This window comes from Leptonotus elevatus, chromosome 3 (genome assembly GCF_054856555.1).
Source record: "Leptonotus elevatus isolate MCC_2025b chromosome 3, RoL_Lele_1.0, whole genome shotgun sequence".
NCBI lineage: Eukaryota > Metazoa > Chordata > Actinopteri > Syngnathiformes > Syngnathidae > Leptonotus > Leptonotus elevatus.
The window spans coordinates 26,334,786-26,350,841 of NC_141241.1; the positions used below are offsets into that span (position 1 = coordinate 26,334,786).

Consider the following 16,056-nt stretch of genomic DNA (forward strand, 5'->3'; position numbering starts at 1 on the left):
TTTTGGATGCTCAGTTTTCATTGCAAAATTAAAGAACATTGCCATGTTTCCACCCGGTCTCGAGCCGGGGACCTTTCGCGTGTGAGGCGAACATGATAACCACTACACTATGGAAACAGACTCTGAACTTCAACTTGTTAGCACTGCTGGAAATCAGCCTAGCTAGGTGGCTTTTCCAGTTTTCGAGGACAGGTTCCCCTTTAGACCCGACCAGGAGGGAGTTGTACGGCCCTTCTTTCCTCGTTAGTGTAGTTGATAGTATCTCCCCCTGTCACGGGGAAGACCGGGGTTCGATTCCCTGACGCGGAGGTGGTATTTGTGAAAACAATCTTTTGGATGCTCAGTTTTCATTGCAAAATTAAAGAAAATTCCCATGTTTCCACCCGGTCTCGAGCCGGGGACCTTTCGCGTGTAAGGTGAACGTGATAACCACTACACTATGGAAACAGACGCTTAGCTTCAATTTGTTAACACTGCCGGAAATCAAACTAGCTGGCTGGCTTTTCCAGTTTTCGAGGACAGGTTCCCCTCTACACCCGACCAGGAGGGAGTTGTACAGCCCTTCTTTCCTTGTTAGTGTAGTTGATAGTATCTCCCCCTGTCACGGGGAAGACCGGGGTTCGATTGCCTGACGGTGAGGTGTTGTTTGTGAAAACAATCTTTTGGATGCTCAGTTTTCATTGCAAAATTAAAGAAAATTGCGGAGTTTCCACGCAGTCTCGAGCCGGGGACCTTTCGCGTGTAAGGTGAACGTGATAACCACTACAATATGGAAACAGACGCTTAGCTTCAACTTGTTAACACTGCCGGAAATCAAACTAGCTGGCTGGCTTTTCCAGTTTTCGAGGACAGGTTCCCCTCTACACCCGACCAGGAAGTAGGTGTATAGGCCTTCTGTCCTCGTTAGTGTAGTAGATAGTATCTCCCACTGTCACAGAAAAGACCGGGGTTTGATTCCCCGACGCGGAGGTGGTGTTTGTGAAAACAAATCTTTTGGATGCTCAGTTTTCATTGCGAAATTAAAGAAAATTGCCATGTTTCCACCCGGTCTCGAGCCGGGGACCTTTCGCGCGTGAGGCGAACGTGATAACCACTACACTATGGAAACAGACGCTTAACTACAACTTGTTAGCACTGCCGGAAATCAGCCTAGCTGGCTGGCTTTTCCAGTTTTCGAGGACAGGTTCCCCTTTACACCCGACCAGGATGGAGTTGTATAGCCCTTCTATCCTTGTTAGTGTAGAGGTAAGTATCTCCCCCTGTCACGGGAAACACCGGGGTTGGATTCCCCGACGGGGAGGTGGTGTTTGTGAAAACAATCTTTTGGATGCTTGGGGGCGATTCCCCGACGCGGAGGTGGTGTTTGTGAAAACAAATCTTTTGGATGCTCAGTTTTCATTGCAAAATTAAAGAAAATTGCCATGTTTCCACCCGGTCTCGAGCCGGGGACCTTTCGCGTGTGAGGCAAACATGATAACCACTACACTATGGAAACAGACTCTGAACTTCAACTTGTTAGCACTGCTGGAAATCAGCCTAGCTAGGTGGCTTTTCCAGTTTTCGAGGACAGGTTCCCCTTTAGACCCGACCAGGAGGGAGTTGTACAGCCCTTCTTTCCTCGTTAGTGTAGTTGATAGTATCTCCCCCTGTCACGGGGAAGACCGGGGTTCGATTCCATGACGCGGAGGTGTTCTTTGTGAAAACAATCTTTTGGATGCTCAGTTTTCATTGCAAAATTAAAGAAAATTCCCGTGTTTCCACCCGGTCTCGAGCCGGGGACCTTTCGCGTGTGAGGCGAACGTGATAGCCACTACACTATGGAAACAGACTCTGAACTTCAACTTGTTAGCACTGCTGGAAATCAGCCTAGCTAAGTGGCTTTTCCAGTTTTCGAGGACAGGTTCCCCTTTAGACCCGACCAGGAGGGAGTTGTACGGCCCTTCTTTCCTCGTTAGTGTAGTTGATAGTATCTCCCCCTGTCACGGGGAAGACCGGGGTTCGATTCCCTGACGCGGAGGTGGTATTTGTGAAAACAATCTTTTGGATGCTCAGTTTTCATTGCAAAATTAAAGAAAATTCCCGTGTTTCCACCCGGTCTCGAGCCGCGGACCTTTTGCGTGTAAGGTGAACGTAATAACCACTACACTATGGAAACAGACGCTTAGCTTCAACTTGTTAACACTGCCGGAAATCAAACTAGCTGGCTGGCTTTTCCAGTTTTCGAGGACAGGTTCCCCTCTACACCCGACCAGGAAGTAGGTGTATAGGCCTTCTGTCCTCGTTAGTGTAGTGGATAGTATCTCCCACTGTCACGGAAAAGACCGGGGTTTGATTCCCGGACGCGGAGGTGGTGTTTGTGAAAACAATCTTTTGGATGCTCAGTTTTCATTGCAAAATTAAAGAAAATTCCCGTGTTCCCACCCGGTCTCGAGCCGGGGACCTTTCGCGTGCAATGTGAACGTGATAACCACTACACTATGGAAACAGACGCTTAGCTTCAACTTGTTAACACTGCCGGAAATCAAACTAGCTGGCTGGCTTTTCCAGTTTTCGAGGACAGGTTCCCCTCTACACCCGACCAGGAAGTAGGTGTATAGGCCTTCTGTCCTCGTTAGTGTAGTGGATAGTATCTCCCACTGTCACGGAAAAGACCGGGGTTTGATTCCCCGACGCGGAGGTGGTGTTTGTGAAAACAATCTTTTGGATGCTCAGTTTTCATTGCAAAATTAAAGAAAATTGCCGTGTTTCCACCCGGTCTCGAGCCGGGGACCTTTCGCGTGTAAGGTGAACGTGATAACCACTACACTATGGAAACAAACGCTTAATTTCAACTTGTTAACACTGCCGGAAATCAAACTAGCTGGCTGGCTTTTCCAGTTTTCGAGGACAGGTTCCCTTCTACACCCGACCAGGAGGTAGGTGTATAGGCCTTCTGTCCTCGTTAGTGTAGTGGATAGTATCTCCCACTGTCACGGAAAAGACCGGGGTTTGATTCCCCGACGCTGCGGTGGTGTTTGTGAAAACAATCTTTTGGATGCTCAGTTTTCATTGCAAAATTAAAGAAAATTGCCGTGTTTCCACCCGGTCTCGAGCCAGGGACCTTTCGCGTGTAAAGCGAACGTGATAACCACTACACTATGGAAACAGACTCTGAACTTCAACTTGTTAGCACTGCTGGAAATCAGCCTAGCTGGCTGGCTTTTCCAGTTTTCGAGGACAGGTTCCCCTTTTGACCCAACCAGGAGGGAGTTGTACAGCCCTTCTTTCCTCGTTAGTGTAGTTGATACTATCTCCCCCTGTCACGGTTAAGACCGGGGTTCGATTCCATGACGCGGAGGTGTTCTTTGTGAAAACAATCTTTTGGATGCTCAGTTTTCATTGCAAAATTAAAGAAAATTCCCGTGTCTCCACCCGGTCTCGAGCCGGGGACCTTTCGCGTGTGAGGCTAACGTGATAGCCACTACACTATGGAAACAGACTCTGAACTTCAACTTGTTAGCACTGCTGGAAATCAGCCTAGCTGGCTGGCTTTTCCAGTTTTCGAGGACAGGTTCCCCTTTACACCCGACCAGGATGGAATTGTATAGCCCTTCTAGCCATGTTAGTGTAGAGGTAAGTATCTCCCCCTGTCACGGGAAACACCGGGGTTGGATTCCCCGACGGGGAGGTGGTGTTTGTGAAAACAATCTTTTAGATGCTTGGGGGCGATTCCCCGACGCGGAGGTGGTGTTTGTGAAAACAAATCTTTTGGATGCTCAGTTTTCATTGCAAAATTAAAGAAAATTGCCATGTTTCCACCCGGTCTCGAGCCGGGGACCTTTCGCGTGTGAGGCGAATGTGATAACCACTACACTATGGAAACAGACTCTGAACTTCAACTTGTTAGCACAGCTGGAAATCAGCCTAGCTAGGTGGCTTTTCCAGTTTTCGAGGACAGGTTCCCCTTTAGACCCGACCAGGAGGGAGTTGTACAGCCCTTCTTTCCTCGTTAGTGTAGTTGATAGTATCTCCCCCTGTCACGGGGAAGACCGGGGTTCGATTCCATGACGCGGAGGTGTTCTTTGTGAAAACAATCTTTTGGATGCTCAGTTTTCATTGCAAAATTAAAGAAAATTCCATGTTTCCACCCGGTCTCGAGCCGGGGACCTTTCGCGTGTGAGGCGAACGTGATAGCCACTACACTATGGAAACAGACTCTGAACTTCAACTTGTTAGCACTGCTGGAAATCAGCCTAGCTAAGTGGCTTTTCCAGTTTTCGAGGACAGGTTCCCCTTTAGACCCGACCAGGAGGGAGTTGTACGGCCCTTCTTTCCTCGTTAGTGTAGTTGATAGTATCTCCCCCTGTCACGGGGAAGACCGGGGTTCGATTCCCTGACGTGGAGGTGGTATTTGTGAAAACAATCTTTTGGATGCTCAGTTTTCATTGCAAAATTAAAGAAAATTCCCGTGTTTCCACCCGGTCTCGAGCCGCGGACCTTTTGCGTGTAAGGTGAACGTAATAACCACTACACTATGGAAACAGACGCTTAGCTTCAACTTGTTAACACTGCCGGAAATCAAACTAGCTGGCTGGCTTTTCCAGTTTTCGAGGACAGCTTCCCCTCTACACCCGACCAGGAAGTAGGTGTATAGGCCTTCTGTCCTCGTTAGTGTAGTGGATAGTATCTCCCACTGTCACGGAAAAGACCGGGGTTTGATTCCCCGACGCGGAGGTGGTGTTTGTGAAAACAATCTTTTGGATGCTCAGTTTTCATTGCAAAATTAAAGAAAATTGCCGTGTTTCCACCCGGTCTCGAGCCAGGGACCTTTCGCGTGTAAAGCGAACGTGATAACCACTACACTATGGAAACAAACGCTTAATTTCAACTTGTTAACACTGCCGGAAATCAAACTAGCTGGCTGGCTTTTCCAGTTTTCGAGGACAGGTTCCCTTCTACACCCGACCAGGAAGTAGGTGTATAGGCCTTCTGTCCTCGTTAGTGTAGTGGATAGTATCTCCCACTGTCACGGAAAAGACCGGGGTTTGATTCCCCGACGCGGCGGTGGTGTTTGTGAAAACAATCTTTTGGATGCTCAGTTTTCATTGCAAAATTAAAGAAAATTGCCGTGTTTCCACCCGGTCTCGAGCCAGGGACCTTTCGCGTGTGAGGCAAACATGATAACCACTACACTATGGAAACAGACTCTGAACTTTAACTTGTTAGCACTGCTGAAAATCAAACTAGCTGGCTGGCTTTTCCAGTTTTCGAGGACAGGTTCCCCTCTACACCCGACCAGGAAGTAGGTGTATAGGCCTTCTGTCCTCGTTAGTGTAGTGGATAGTATCTCCCACTGTCACGGAAATGACCGGGGTTTGATTCCCCGACGCGGAGGTGGTGTTTGTGAAAACAATCTTTTGGATGCTCAGTTTTCATTGCAAAATTAAAGAAAATTGCCTTGTTTCCACCCGGTCTCGAGCCAGGGACCTTTCGCGTGTAAAGCGAACGTGATAACCACTACACTATGGAAACAGACTCTGAACTTCAACTTGTTAGCACTGCTGGAAATCAGCCTAGCTGGCTGGCTTTTCCAGTTTTCGAGGACAGGTTCCCCTTTACACCCGACCAGGATGGAGTTGTAGAGCCCTTCTATCCTTGTTAGTGTAGAGGTAAGTATCTCCGCCTGTCACGGGAAACACCGGGGTTGGATTCCCCGACAGGGAGGTGGTGTTTGTGAAAACAATCTTTTGGATGCTTGGGGGCGATTCCACGACGCGGAGGTGGTGTTTGTGAAAACAATCTTTTGGATGCTCAGTTTTCATTGCAAAATTAAAGATAATTGCCATGTTTCCACCCGGTCTCGAGCCGGGGACCTTTCGCGTGTGAGGCGAACGTGATAACTACTACACTATGGAAACAGACGCTTAACTACAACTTGTTAGCACTGCCGGAAATCAGCCTAGCTGGCTGGCTTTTCCAGTTTTCGAGGACAGGTTCCCCTTTACACCCGACCAGGATGGAGTTGTATAGCCCTTCTATCCTTGTTAGTGTAGAGGTAAGTATCTCCCCCTGTCACGGGAAACACCGGGGTTGGATTCCCCGACGGGGAGGTGGTGTTTGTGAAAACAATCTTTTGGATGCTTGGGGGCGATTCCCCGACGCGGAGGTGGTGTTTGTGAAAACAAATCTTTTGGATGCTCAGTTTTCATTGCAAAATTAAAGAACATTGCCATGTTTCCACCCGGTCTCGAGCCGGGGACCTTTCGCGTGTGAGGCGAACATGATAACCACTACACTATGGAAACAGACTCTGAACTTCAACTTGTTAGCACTGCTGGAAATCAGCCTAGCTAGGTGGCTTTTCCAGTTTTCGAGGACAGGTTCCCCTTTAGACCCGACCAGGAGGGAGTTGTACGGCCCTTCTTTCCTCGTTAGTGTAGTTGATAGTATCTCCCCCTGTCACGGGGAAGACCGGGGTTCGATTCCCTGACGCGGAGGTGGTATTTGTGAAAACAATCTTTTGGATGCTCAGTTTTCATTGCAAAATTAAAGAAAATTCCCGTGTTTCCACCCGGTCTCGAGCCGGGGACCTTTCGCGTGTAAGGTGAACGTGATAACCACTACACTATGGAAACAGACGCTTAGCTTCAATTTGTTAACACTGCCGGAAATCAAACTAGCTGGCTGGCTTTTCCAGTTTTCGAGGACAGGTTCCCCTCTACACCCGACCAGGAGGGAGTTGTACAGCCCTTCTTTCCTTGTTAGTGTAGTTGATAGTATCTCCCCCTGTCACGGGGAAGACCGGGGTTCGATTGCCTGACGGTGAGGTGTTGTTTGTGAAAACAATCTTTTGGATGCTCAGTTTTCATTGCAAAATTAAAGAAAATTGCGGAGTTTCCACGCAGTCTCGAGCCGGGGACCTTTCGCATGTGAGGCAAACGTGATAACCACTACACTACGGAAACAGACTCTGAACTTCAACTTGTTAGCACTGCTGGAAATCAGCCTAGCTAGGTGGCTTTTCCAGTTTTCGAGGACAGGTTCCCCTTTAGACCCGACCAGGAGGGAGTTGTACGGCCCTTCTTTCCTCGTTAGCATAGTTGATAGTATCTCCCCCTGTCACGGGGAAGACCGGGGTTCGATTCCCTGACGTGGAGGTGGTATTTGTGAAAACAATCTTTTGGATGCTCAGTTTTCATTGCAAAATTAAAGAAAATTCCCTTGTTTCCACCCGGTCTCGAGCCGGGGAACTTTTGCGTGTAAGGTGAACGTGATAACCACTACAATATGGAAACAGACGCTTAGCTTCAACTTGTTAACACTGCCGGAAATCAAACTAGCTGGCTGGCTTTTCCAGTTTTCGAGGACAGGTTCCCCTCTACACCCGACCAGGAAGTAGGTGTATAGGCCTTCTGTCCTCGTTAGTGTAGTAGATAGTATCTCCCACTGTCACAGAAAAGACCGGGGTTTGATTCCCCGACGCGGAGGTGGTGTTTGTGAAAACAAATCTTTTGGATGCTCAGTTTTCATTGCAAAATTAAAGAAAATTGCCATGTTTCCACCCGGTCTCGAGCCGGGGACCTTTCGCGCGTGAGGCGAACGTGATAACCACTACACTATGGAAACAGACGCTTAACTACAACTTGTTAGCACTGCCGGAAATCAGCCTAGCTGGCTGGCTTTTCCAGTTTTCGAGGACAGGTTCCCCTTTACACCCGACCAGGATGGAGTTGTATAGCCCTTCTATCCTTGTTAGTGTAGAGGTAAGTATCTCCCCCTGTCACGGGAAACACCGGGGTTGGATTCCCCGACGGGGAGGTGGTGTTTGTGAAAACAATCTTTTGGATGCTTGGGGGCGATTCCCCGACGCGGAGGTGGTGTTTGTGAAAACAAATCTTTTGGATGCTCAGTTTTCATTGCAAAATTAAAGAAAATTGCCATGTTTCCACCCGGTCTCGAGCCGGGGACCTTTCGCGTGTGAGGCAAACATGATAACCACTACACTATGGAAACAGACTCTGAACTTCAACTTGTTAGCACTGCTGGAAATCAGCCTAGCTAGGTGGCTTTTCCAGTTTTCGAGGACAGGTTCCCCTTTAGACCCGACCAGGAGGGAGTTGTACAGCCCTTTTTTCCTCGTTAGTGTAGTTGATAGTATCTCCCCCTGTCACGGGGAAGACCGGGGTTCGATTCCATGACGCGGAGGTGTTCTTTGTGAAAACAATCTTTTGGATGCTCAGTTTTCATTGCAAAATTAAAGAAAATTCCCGTGTTTCCACCCGGTCTCGAGCCGGGGACCTTTCGCGTGTGAGGCGAACGTGATAGCCACTAGACTATGGAAACAGACTCTGAACTTCAACTTGTTAGCACTGCTGGAAATCAGCCTAGCTAAGTGGCTTTTCCAGTTTTCGAGGACAGGTTCCCCTTTAGACCCGACCAGGAGGGAGTTGTACGGCCCTTCTTTCCTCGTTAGTGTAGTTGATAGTATCTCCCCCTGTCACGGGGAAGACCGGGGTTCGATTCCCTGACGCGGAGGTGGTATTTGTGAAAACAATCTTTTGGATGCTCAGTTTTCATTAAAAAATTAAAGAAAATTCCCGTGTTTCTACCCGGTCTCGAGCCGGGGACCTTTTGCGTGTAAGGTGAACGTGATAACCACTACACTATGGACTTGTTAGCACTGCTGGAAATCAGCCTAGCTAGGTGGCTTTTCCAGTTTTCGAGGACAGGTTCCCCTTTAGACCCGACCAGGAGGGAGTTGTACAGCCCCTTCTTTCCTTGTTAGTGGAGTTGATAGTATCTCCGCCTGTCACGGGGAAGACCGGGGTTCGATTGCCTGACGGTGAGGTGTTGTTTGTGAAAACAATCTTTTGGATGCTCAGTTTTCATTGCAAAATTAAAGAAAATTGCCGAGTTTCCACGCAGTCTCGAGCTGGGGACCTTTCGCATGTGAGGCAAACGTGATAACCACTACACTATGGAAACAGACTCTGAACTTCAACTTGTTAGCACTGCTAGAAATCAGCCTAGCTAAGTGGCTTTTCCAGTTTTCGAGGACAGGTTCCCCTTTAGACCCGACCAGGAGGGAGTTGTACGGCCCTTCTTTCCTCGTTAGTGTAGTTGATAGTATCTCCCCCTGTCACGGGGAAGACCGGGGTTCGATTCCCTGACGCGGAGGTGGTATTTGTGAAAACAATCTTTTGGATGCTCAGTGTTCATTGCAAAATTAAAGAAAATTCCCGTGTTTCCACCCGGTCTCGAGCCGGGGACCTTTCGCGTGTAAGGTGAACGTGATAACCACTACACTATGAAAACAGACGCTTAGCTTCAACTTGTTAACACTGCCGGAAATCAAACTAGCTGGCTGGCTTTTCCAGTTTTCGAGGACAGGTTCCCCTCTACACCCGACCAGGAAGTAGGTGTATAGGCCTTCTGTCCTCGTTAGTGTAGTGGATAGTATCTCCCACTGTCACGGAAAAGACCGGGGTTTGATTCCCCGATGCGGAGGTGGTGTTTGTGAAAACAATCTTTTGGATGCTCAGTTTTCATTGCAAAATTAAAGAAAATTGCCGTGTTTCCACCCGGTCTCGAGCCAGGGACCTTTCGCGTGTGAGACAAACATGATAACCACTACACTATGGAAACAGACTCTGAACTTTAACTTGTTAGCACTGCTGGAAATCAGCCTAGCTAGGTGGCTTTTCCAGTTTTCGAGGACAGGTTCCCCTTTAGACCCGACCAGGAGGGAGTTGTACGGCCCTTCTTTCCTCGTTAGTGTAGTTGACAGTATCTCCCCGTGTAACGGGGAAGACCGGGGTTCGATTCCCTGACACGGAGGTGGTATTTGTGAAAACAATCTTTTGGATGCTCAGTTTTCATTGCAAAATTAAAGAAAATTCCTGTGTTTCCACCCGGTCTCGAGCCGGGGACCTTTCGCGTGTAAGGTGAACGTGATAACCACTACACTATGGAAACAGACGCTTAATTTCAACTTGTTAACACTGCCTGAAATCAAACTAGCTGGCTGGCTTTTCCAGTTTTCGAGGACAGGTTCCCCTCTACACCCGACCAGGAAGTAGGTGTATAGGCCTTCTGTCCTCGTTAGTGTAGTGGATAGTATCTCCCACTGTCACGGAAAAGACCGGGGTTTGATTCCCCGACGCGGAGGTGGTGTTTGTGAAAACAATCTTTTGGATGCTCAGTTTTCATTGCAAAATTAAAGAAAATTGCCTTGTTTCCACCCGGTCTCGAGCCAGGGACCTTTCGCGTGTAAAGCGAACGTGATAACCACTACACTATGGAAACAGACTCTGAACTTCAACTTGTTAGCACTGCTGGAAATCAGCCTAGCTGGCTGGCTTTTCCAGTTTTCGAGGACAGGTTCCCCTTTACACCCGACCAGGATGGAGTTGTAGAGCCCTTCTATCCTTGTTAGTGTAGAGGTAAGTATCTCCGCCTGTCACGGGAAACACCGGGGTTGGATTCCCCGACGGGGAGGTGGTGTTTGTGAAAACAATCTTTTGGATGCTTGGGGGCGATTCCACGACGCGGAGGTGGTGTTTGTGAAAGCAATCTTTTGGATGCTCAGTTTTCATTGCAAAATTAAAGAAAATTGCCATGTTTCCACCCGGTCTCGAGCCGGGGACCTTTCGCGTGTGAGGCGAACGTGATAACTACTACACTATGGAAACAGACGCTTAACTACAACTTGTTAGCACTGCCGGAAATCAGCCTAGCTGGCTGGCTTTTCCAGTTTTCGAGGACAGGTTCCCCTTTACACCCGACCAGGATGGAGTTGTATAGCCCTTCTATCCTTGTTAGTGTAGAGGTAAGTATCTCCCCCTGTCACGGGAAACACCGGGGTTGGATTCCCCGACGGGGAGGTGGTGTTTGTGAAAACAATCTTTTGGATGCTTGGGGGCGATTCCCCGACGCGGAGGTGGTGTTTGTGAAAACAAATCTTTTGGATGCTCAGTTTTCATTGCAAAATTAAAGAACATTGCCATGTTTCCACCCGGTCTCGAGCCGGGGACCTTTCGCGTGTGAGGCGAACGTGATAACCACTACACTATGGAAACAGACTCTGAACTTCAACTTGTTAGCACTGCTGGAAATCAGCCTAGCTAGGTGGCTTTTCCAGTTTTCGAGGACAGGTTCCCCTTTAGACCCGACCAGGATGGAGTTGTATAGCCCTTCTATCCTTGTTAGTGTAGAGGTAAGTATCTCCCCCTGTCACGGGAAACACCGGGGTTGGATTCCCCGACGGGGAGGTGGTGTTTGTGAAAACAATCTTTTGGATGCTTGGGGGCGATTCCCCGACGCGGAGGTGGTGTTTGTGAAAACAAATCTTTTGGATGCTCAGTTTTCATTGCAAAATTAAAGAAAATTGCCATGTTTCCACCCGGTCTCGAGCCGGGGACCTTTCGCGTGTGAGGCAAACGTGATAACCACTACACTATGGAAACAGACTCTGAACTTCAACTTGTTAGCACTGCTGGAAATCAGCCTAGCTAGGTGGCTTTTCCAGTTTTCGAGGACAGGTTCCCCTTTAGACCCGACCAGGAGGGAGTTGTACAGCCCTTCTTTCCTCGTTAGTGTAGTTGATAGTATCTCCCCCTGTCACGGGGAAGACCGGGGTTCGATTCCATGACGCGGAGGTGTTCTTTGTGAAAACAATCTTTTGGATGCTCAGTTTTCATTGCAAAATTAAAGAAAATTCCCGTGTTTCCACCCGGTCTCGAGCCGGGGACCTTTCGCGTGTGAAGCGAACGTGATAGCCACTACACTATGGAAACAGACTCTGAACTTCAACTTGTTAGCACTGCTGGAAATCAGCCTAGCTGGCTGGCTTTTCCAGTTTTCGAGGACAGGTTCCCCTTTACATCCGACCAGGATGGAGTTGTATAGCCCTTCTATCCATGTTAGTGTAGAGGTAAGTATCTCCCCCTGTCACGGGAAACATCGGGGTTGGATTCCCCGACGGGGAGGTGGTGTTTGTGAAAACAATCTTTTGGATGCTTGGGGGCGATTCCCCGACGCGGAGGTGGTGTTTGTGAAAACAAATCTTTTGGATGCTCAGTTTTCATTGCAAAATTAAAAGAAAATTGCCATGTTTCCACCCGGTCTCGAGCCGGGGACCTTTCGCGTGTGAGGCAAGCGTGATAAACACTACACTATGGAAACAGACTCTGAAGTTCAACTTGTTAGCACTGCTGGAAATCAGCCTAGCTAGGTGGCTTTTCCAGTTTTCGAGGACAGGTTCCCCTTTAGACCCGACCAGGAGGGAGTTGTACAGCCCCTTCTTTCCTTGTTAGTGGAGTTGATAGTATCTCCGCCTGTCACGGGGAAGACCGGGGTTCGATTGCCTGACGGTGAGGTGTTGTTTGTGAAAACAATCTTTTGGATGCTCAGTTGTCATTGCAAAATTAAAGAAAATTCCCGTGTTTCCACCCGGGGACCTTTCGCGTGTAAGGTGAACGTGATAACCACTACACTATGGAAACAAACGCTTAATTTCAACTTGTTAACACTGCCGGAAATCAAACTAGCTGGCTGGCTTTTCCAGTTTTCGAGGACAGGTTCCCTTCTACACCCGACCAGGAAGTAGGTGTATAGGCCTTCTGTCCTCGTTAGTGTAGTGGATAGTATCTCCCACTGTCACGGAAAAGACCGGGGTTTGATTCCCCGACGCGGCGGTGGTGTTTGTGAAAACAATCTTTTGGATGCTCAGTTTTCATTTTAAAATTAAAGAAAATTGCCGTGTGTCCACCCGGTCTCGAGCCGGGGACCTTTCGCGTGTAAAGCGAACGTGATAACCACTACACTATGGAAACAGACTCTGAATTTCAACTTGTTAACACTAGTGGAAATCAGCCTAGCTGGCTGGCTTTTCCAGTTTTCGAGGACAGGTTCCCCTTTACACCCGACCAGGATGGAGTTGTATAGCCCTTCTATCCATGTTAGTGTAGAGGTAAGTATCTCCCCCTGTCACGGGAAACACCGGGGTTGGATTCCCCGACGGGGAGGTGGTGTTTGTGAAAACAATCTTTTGGATGCTTGGGGGCGATTCCCCGACGCGGAGGTGGTGTTTGTGAAAACAAATCTTTTGGATGCTCAGTTTTCATTGCAAAATTAAAGAAAATTGCCATGTTTCCACCCAGTCTCAAGCCGGGGACCTTTCGCTTGTGAGGAGAACGTGATAACCACTACACAATGGAAACAGACTCTGAACTTCAACTTGTTAGCACTGCTGGAAATCAGCCTAGCTAGGTGGCTTTTCCAGTTTTCGAGGACAGGTTCCCCTTTAGACCCGACCAGGAGGGAGTTGTACAGCCCTTCTTTCCTCGTTAGTGTAGTTGATAGTATCTCCCCCTGTCACGGGGAAGACCGGGGTTCGATTCCCTGACGCGGAGGTGGTATTTGTGAAAACAATCTTTTGGATGCTCAGTTTTCATTGCAAAATTAAAGAAAATTCCCGTGTTTCCACCCGGTCTCCAGCCGGGGACCTTTCGCGTGTAAGGTGAACGTGATAACCACTACACTATGGAAACAGACGCTTAATTTCAACTTGTTAACACTGCCGGAAATCAAACAAGCTGGCTGGCTTTTCCAGTTTTCGAGGACAGGTTCCCCTCTACACCCGACCAGGAGGTAGTTGTATAGGCCTTCTGTCCTCGTTAGTGTAGTGGATAGTATCTCCCACTGTCACGGAAAATACCGGGGTTCGATTCCCTTATGCGGAGGTGGTGTTTGTGAAAACAATCTTTTGGATGCTCAGTTTTCATTGCAAAATTAAAGAAAATTGCCGTGTTTCCACCCGGTCTCGAGCTGGGGACCTTTTGCGTGTAAAGCCAACGTGATAACCACTACACTATGGAAACAGACTCTGAACTTCAACTTGTTAGCACTGCTGGAAATCAGCCTAGCCGGGAACCTGTCCTATCTATGTCTAGGAGGGAGTTGTACAGCCCTTGTCACCTCGTTAGTGTAGTTGATAGTATCTCCCCCTGTCACGGGGAAGACCGGGGTTCGATTTCCTGACGCGGAGGTGGTATTTGTGAAAACAATCTTTTGGATGCTCAGTTTTCATTGCAAAATTAAAGAAAATTGCCATGTTTCCACCCGGTCTCGAGCCTGGGACCTTTCGCTTGTGAGGCGAACGTGATAGCCACTACACTATGGAAACAGACTCTGAACTTCAACTTGTTAGCACTGCTGGAAATCAGCCTAGCTGGCTGGCTTTTCCAGTTTTCGAGGACAGGTTCCCCTTTACACCCGACCAGGATGGAGTTGTATGGCCCTTCTATCCATGTTAGTGTAGAGGTAAGTATCTCCCCCTGTCACGGGAAACATCGGGGTTGGATTCCCCGACGGGGAGGTGGTGTTTGTGAAAACAATCTTTTGGATGCTCAGTTTTCATTGCAAAATTAAAGAAAATTGCCGTGTTTCCACCCGGTCTCGAGCCAGGGACCTTTCGCGTGTAAAGCGAACGTGATAACCACTACACTATGGAAACAAACGCTTAATTTCAACTTGTTAACACTGCCGGAAATCAAACTAGCTGGCTGGCTTTTCCAGTTTTCGAAGACAGGTTCCCTTCTACACCCGACCAGGAAGTAGGTGTATAGGCCTTCTGTCCTCGTTAGTGTAGTGGATAGTATCTCCCACTGTCACGGAAAAGACCGGGGTTTGATTCCCCGACGCGTCGGTGGTGTTTGTGAAAACATTCTTTTGGATGCTCAGTTTTCATTGCAAAATTAATGAAAATTGCCGTGTTTCCACCCGGTCTCGAGCCAGGGACCTTTCGCGTGTGAGGCAAACATGATAACCACTACACTATGGAAACAGACTCTGAACTTCAACTTGTTAGCACTGCTGGAAATCAGCCTAGCTAGGTGGCTTTTCCAGTTTTCGAGGACAGGTTCCCCTTTAGACCCGACCAGGAGGGAGTTGTACGGCCCTTCTTTCCTCGTTAGTGTAGTTGACAGTATCTCCCCCTGTCACGGGGAAGACCGGGGTTCGATTCCCTGACGCGGAGGTGGTATTTGTGAAAACAATCTTTTGGATGCTCAGTTTTCATTGCAAAATTAAAGAAAATTCCCGTGTTTCCACCTGGTCTCGAGCCGGGTACCTTTCGCGTGTAAGGTGAACGTGATAACCACTACACTATGGAAACAGACGCTTAATTTCAACTTGTTAACACTGCCGGAAATCAAACTAGCTGGCTGGCTTTTCCAGTTTTCGAGGACAGGTTCCCCTCTACACCCGACCAGGAAGTAGGTGTATAGGCCTTCTGTCCTCGTTAGTGTAGTGGATAGTATCTCCCACTGTCACGGAAAAGACCGGGGTTTGATTCCCCGACGCGGAGGTGGTGTTTGTGAAAACAATCTTTTGGATGCTCAGTTTTCATTGCAAAATTAAAGAAAATTGCCTTGTTTCCACCTGGTCTCGAGCCAGGGACCTTTCGCGTGTATAGCGAACGTGATAACCACTACACTATGGAAACAGACTCTGAACTTCAACTTGTTAGCACTGCTGGAAATCAGCCTAGCTGGCTGGCTTTTCCAGTTTTCGAGGACAGGTTCCCCTTTACACCCGACCAGGATGGAGTTGTAGAGCCCTTCTATCCTTGTTAGTGTAGAGGTAAGTATCTCCGCCTGTCACGGGAAACACCGGGGTTGGATTCCCCGACGGGGAGGTGGTGTTTGTGAAAACAATCTTTTGGATGCTTGGGGGCGATTCCACGACGCGGAGGTGGTGTTTGTGAAAACAATCTTTTGGATGCTCAGTTTTCATTGCAAAATTAAAGATAATTGCCATGTTTCCACCCGGTCTCGAGCCGGGGACCTTTCGCGTGTGAGGCTAACGTGATAACCACTACACTATGGAAACAGACGCTTAACTACAACTTGTTAGCACTGCTGGAAATCAGCCTAGCTAGGTGGCTTTTCCAGTTTTCGAGGACAGGTTCCCCTTTAGACCCGACCAGGAGGGAGTTGTACAGCCCTTCTTTCCTCGTTAGTGTAGTTGATAGTATCTCCCCCTGTCACGGGGAAGACCGGGGTTCGATTCCATGAC

General features: G+C 48.4%; 22 non-coding genes across 22 annotated transcripts; all 22 read right to left on the reverse strand.

Moving 5' to 3' along the window:
* Positions 1-44: 44 nt before the first annotated feature.
* trnav-cac (transfer RNA valine (anticodon CAC)) lies at positions 45-117 on the reverse strand. The gene has a single exon. It is a non-coding gene; the product is annotated as a tRNA-Val (tRNA).
* Positions 118-374: 257 nt separating this feature from the next.
* Positions 375-447, reverse strand: trnav-uac (transfer RNA valine (anticodon UAC)). Its single transcript has one exon. It is a non-coding gene; the product is annotated as a tRNA-Val (tRNA).
* A 588-nt stretch (positions 448-1,035) lies between these two features.
* trnav-cac (transfer RNA valine (anticodon CAC)) lies at positions 1,036-1,108 on the reverse strand. Its single transcript has one exon. It is a non-coding gene; the product is annotated as a tRNA-Val (tRNA).
* A 644-nt stretch (positions 1,109-1,752) lies between these two features.
* trnav-cac (transfer RNA valine (anticodon CAC)) lies at positions 1,753-1,825 on the reverse strand. Its single transcript has one exon. It is a non-coding gene; the product is annotated as a tRNA-Val (tRNA).
* Positions 1,826-2,742: 917 nt separating this feature from the next.
* Positions 2,743-2,815, reverse strand: trnav-uac (transfer RNA valine (anticodon UAC)). The gene has a single exon. It is a non-coding gene; the product is annotated as a tRNA-Val (tRNA).
* A 257-nt stretch (positions 2,816-3,072) lies between these two features.
* Positions 3,073-3,145, reverse strand: trnav-uac (transfer RNA valine (anticodon UAC)). The gene has a single exon. It is a non-coding gene; the product is annotated as a tRNA-Val (tRNA).
* A 644-nt stretch (positions 3,146-3,789) lies between these two features.
* On the reverse strand, positions 3,790-3,862 carry trnav-cac (transfer RNA valine (anticodon CAC)). The gene has a single exon. It is a non-coding gene; the product is annotated as a tRNA-Val (tRNA).
* A 256-nt stretch (positions 3,863-4,118) lies between these two features.
* trnav-cac (transfer RNA valine (anticodon CAC)) lies at positions 4,119-4,191 on the reverse strand. Its single transcript has one exon. It is a non-coding gene; the product is annotated as a tRNA-Val (tRNA).
* Positions 4,192-4,778: 587 nt separating this feature from the next.
* trnav-uac (transfer RNA valine (anticodon UAC)) lies at positions 4,779-4,851 on the reverse strand. The gene has a single exon. It is a non-coding gene; the product is annotated as a tRNA-Val (tRNA).
* A 587-nt stretch (positions 4,852-5,438) lies between these two features.
* trnav-uac (transfer RNA valine (anticodon UAC)) lies at positions 5,439-5,511 on the reverse strand. Its single transcript has one exon. It is a non-coding gene; the product is annotated as a tRNA-Val (tRNA).
* Positions 5,512-6,211: 700 nt separating this feature from the next.
* Positions 6,212-6,284, reverse strand: trnav-cac (transfer RNA valine (anticodon CAC)). Its single transcript has one exon. It is a non-coding gene; the product is annotated as a tRNA-Val (tRNA).
* A 257-nt stretch (positions 6,285-6,541) lies between these two features.
* trnav-uac (transfer RNA valine (anticodon UAC)) lies at positions 6,542-6,614 on the reverse strand. The gene has a single exon. It is a non-coding gene; the product is annotated as a tRNA-Val (tRNA).
* Positions 6,615-7,532: 918 nt separating this feature from the next.
* On the reverse strand, positions 7,533-7,605 carry trnav-cac (transfer RNA valine (anticodon CAC)). The gene has a single exon. It is a non-coding gene; the product is annotated as a tRNA-Val (tRNA).
* Positions 7,606-9,221: 1,616 nt separating this feature from the next.
* Positions 9,222-9,294, reverse strand: trnav-uac (transfer RNA valine (anticodon UAC)). The gene has a single exon. It is a non-coding gene; the product is annotated as a tRNA-Val (tRNA).
* A 587-nt stretch (positions 9,295-9,881) lies between these two features.
* trnav-uac (transfer RNA valine (anticodon UAC)) lies at positions 9,882-9,954 on the reverse strand. Its single transcript has one exon. It is a non-coding gene; the product is annotated as a tRNA-Val (tRNA).
* Positions 9,955-10,211: 257 nt separating this feature from the next.
* trnav-uac (transfer RNA valine (anticodon UAC)) lies at positions 10,212-10,284 on the reverse strand. Its single transcript has one exon. It is a non-coding gene; the product is annotated as a tRNA-Val (tRNA).
* A 700-nt stretch (positions 10,285-10,984) lies between these two features.
* On the reverse strand, positions 10,985-11,057 carry trnav-cac (transfer RNA valine (anticodon CAC)). Its single transcript has one exon. It is a non-coding gene; the product is annotated as a tRNA-Val (tRNA).
* A 314-nt stretch (positions 11,058-11,371) lies between these two features.
* On the reverse strand, positions 11,372-11,444 carry trnav-cac (transfer RNA valine (anticodon CAC)). The gene has a single exon. It is a non-coding gene; the product is annotated as a tRNA-Val (tRNA).
* A 257-nt stretch (positions 11,445-11,701) lies between these two features.
* trnav-cac (transfer RNA valine (anticodon CAC)) lies at positions 11,702-11,774 on the reverse strand. The gene has a single exon. It is a non-coding gene; the product is annotated as a tRNA-Val (tRNA).
* Positions 11,775-12,739: 965 nt separating this feature from the next.
* On the reverse strand, positions 12,740-12,812 carry trnav-uac (transfer RNA valine (anticodon UAC)). The gene has a single exon. It is a non-coding gene; the product is annotated as a tRNA-Val (tRNA).
* Positions 12,813-14,421: 1,609 nt separating this feature from the next.
* Positions 14,422-14,494, reverse strand: trnav-uac (transfer RNA valine (anticodon UAC)). The gene has a single exon. It is a non-coding gene; the product is annotated as a tRNA-Val (tRNA).
* Positions 14,495-15,411: 917 nt separating this feature from the next.
* Positions 15,412-15,484, reverse strand: trnav-uac (transfer RNA valine (anticodon UAC)). The gene has a single exon. It is a non-coding gene; the product is annotated as a tRNA-Val (tRNA).
* Positions 15,485-16,056: the final 572 nt, after the last annotated feature.